This window comes from Labrus bergylta, chromosome 23, assembly GCF_963930695.1.
Source record: "Labrus bergylta chromosome 23, fLabBer1.1, whole genome shotgun sequence".
NCBI lineage: Eukaryota > Metazoa > Chordata > Actinopteri > Labriformes > Labridae > Labrus > Labrus bergylta.
The window spans coordinates 1,367,469-1,370,535 of record NC_089217.1 but is presented as its reverse complement, the minus strand read 5'-3'; positions in this window follow the sequence as shown (position 1 = coordinate 1,370,535).

Sequence of the window (3,067 nt, the reverse complement as noted above, 5' to 3'; positions counted from 1 at the left end):
GCTGGAACGCCCACTGAAAAAAAAGGGTATCCATGTAGATTAATTAAGATAACAACTTGCTCCAGTTAGATTTAAGGTCCAGTTAGTTTTTTGTAAGTTCTGGCTAAAGGTCCGTTAAGAGTAATGGTTCAGGTGACCACGAGTTAGCTTTCAGGTCCAGTTAAAACTTTAAAGTGTCTTTGGAGCAGTATGTAGAGCATATTCATCGCTCACCCCACAGTTTGCTCCGCTTGTAAATGTCTCTGTGTGAAGACAGACCAAACTTGAGGTGATTATGCAACAATGGAAAAAATTGGTCCCTGATCCAGACCAGAGCAAACGATCTATAGGTTTGAAAACGGCCTGAAGAAGCTAACATGCACATATCATCACTGGCGAAAGTTTCAACATGTTTGCACAGAAAATATTTAACTGTAAGCATCTTTTAAAATCAGAAATGCATCAATAATCAAAGTATAAATGATGGTTAATTGATTTGCCCCGTACAGTTAAGACCTGCTGAAGTTTTTTTTAGAATATAATGAATAAACCCTCACATGCTCTCAGCACAGAAGCGTTCAGGTGATGTTATAATAACAGACCCTTAGTGCTCGGAGTGCGAGATGCTCGGCAGTCGGAGTGTTTTCTGTCTGTCAGAGTCTGAACGGAGCTTCTGCACAGTTTCCCTGTTTGTAATAATAGCGAGGAGGAAGAGGAGAAGAAGGTCTGAGCAGATCCACAAACACGACAGGATGATACCACTAATCAAATCCTGTCTGTCTAACCTGCTGTAAGAGAGGTGAGGAGGGGGGGGGGGGGGGGGGGCAGAGGGCAGATGAATAAAGCTGGAGGCTGAGGGGTAATTGGTGTTAGTCGGCTAATGAGCACAGACAGAGTGGCTGGTTTGTGAGAAGAGACTGAAGCAGGGAGTTAAAATAGATGAGCGGAGGCAGAGACATCTCCAAGGTTTCTGTGGCCCCATGATCAGATCTCACTTTGGGCCCCTCCCCTACGGCCTCAACCAACCATGAGAGATTACTATAACCACACCTCCACTTAAAAAAATAACCCAGTAACAGATTTAAATTAAGGTTAAGTAAAGATTTATAATTTTATGATAAAGGGCCCCCGTCGTCCATCGGGGCCCTGGATGGTCAGTCCCACATTCCCCCCCCTTTACTGCGCCCCTGTACGGAGGATTAACGGGACATTTCTTTCAAAGCTGCAGCTGTTCATTGGCTTTTAATCGAAACAGGTCTCACGTTATTAATCCACATTACTCATAAATCACTCTGCTGGTTAGAGGATTGATTTCCTTCCACTGTGTGTGTGTGAGCGCATCCCAGCAGGATCCGTGTGATGAAGTGTTTCTCTTCTCTAAAAAAGTCTCAGGTGTTAGAAAAGGTGTGTTTGATATTCAGCTCAGAGCAGGATCTATAAGTCTACAGGTTTCAGATTTCCCACCAGACTCACTCTGTCAGATTGATCCGATGCTGCCCGCAGGACAGACTCTAACTTTCTTTAAAACACTCGACAGTGAATATGACTCAGTTCACAAGATAGAGACGGTCACCTGAACGCACCGCAACAGGCCGGCGCACGGAATGGAAACACCTTTGTTTATTCCTTAAAGGCTTTATATGTGATTTTTTGATCCAGCAGATGTCGCCCTTGAGCACCAGCATGAAACCAAAAACAACTTGCGCTGCAATGTTGTGTTAGCATGCTAATGCTAGCGATCTTTATTATGCTGGTATCTTCACACTGCATGTAAATTTACCTGAAATGAGCGTGATCTAGAAACACAGTTAAGCAGTGAGTACAGTATGTTATTCTTCTTTTCTCTAGTCCCTCAATTAAACAACTTTTATACACGAGGGGAGGAGTCAGCCGGCCCGTCCCGGCGATGTAAAACAAACTGAAGATAGGACTCTGAAAACATCACAGACAGTGGGACTCGGGTGTTACACCCATTGTAGACAGTTCACGACTCACAGAGTTATTTTCAGAGGATATACTTGATTTATATTTAAGTGTGAAAAATCACATATTAAGACCTTAAAGGAGCAGTATGTAAACTCTGACCCCTAGTGTTTAAAATGGGTACTGCAGTCTAAATTCTAAACATTGTAGAGAGCTGTCTCCCCCCCCTCCTCTCTAGAGTGGATGCTCACTCAGGTCACCATGTGGTGGACTCTGAAGCTTCAGTGTTTATCCAGCTCTGCATGGGTCTGTAAACCTTTCTGTGTTCTAACCTCTCTCCATTTTTTCAAAAGCATCTCCAATATTGATCCTAGTTTGAGCACGTTTCTGCTCGTGGAGCTTATTAGAAACATGCAGAGGCTTTTTAGGTCTTTTACCAACTTCTCTTAAAAACAAAATACACTGAGCCAAAAAACACGGAGTGGTCATTTAAATATTTTCTGCACTTGAACCTGCAGGGCTGTAAAAATGAAGAAAATGGAACCAGGAGGAGGTGTGTAGTGAGATGAGATTAGTCCAAAAATCTGCCTGAAACTTTGCTTATAAGCATGATACACACTGAGCACAGGTGTGTCTCATATCAGTGATTCACCTGCCAACAGGTGTGCAGCCTGCAGAGAGAGAGAGAGAGGGCGATCAAAACACCCTGAGATGAGCAGCAGATGTTCTCAAGTTTATTTTCAGTTAGAAAATAAATGTGTGTGTGTGTGTGTGTGTGTGTGTGTGTGTGTGTGTGTGTGTGTGTGTGTGTGTGTGTGTGTGTGTGTGTCTCAGCAGCAGATTATCCTCGGAGGCGGAGTGAGAGGATCAACTCACGGTATTACAGGATTACAGGTATTACCCAGCAGGCTTTGCTTTTTGATTTTTAGCAAAATGGTTTACACTGCAACACACACACACACACACACGACACACACACACACACACACACACACACACACACACACACACACACACACACACACACACACACACTGCAGTCCTCACAGTTCAGGTGTGTGAATAGTTCATCCATATTCATGTACAGTACAGTGATCAGTGTGTAAATAGAACGGCTAATTCCAGTTTGTGCTAAATTAAAGTTGTCTAGGGTCTCATTCAAACC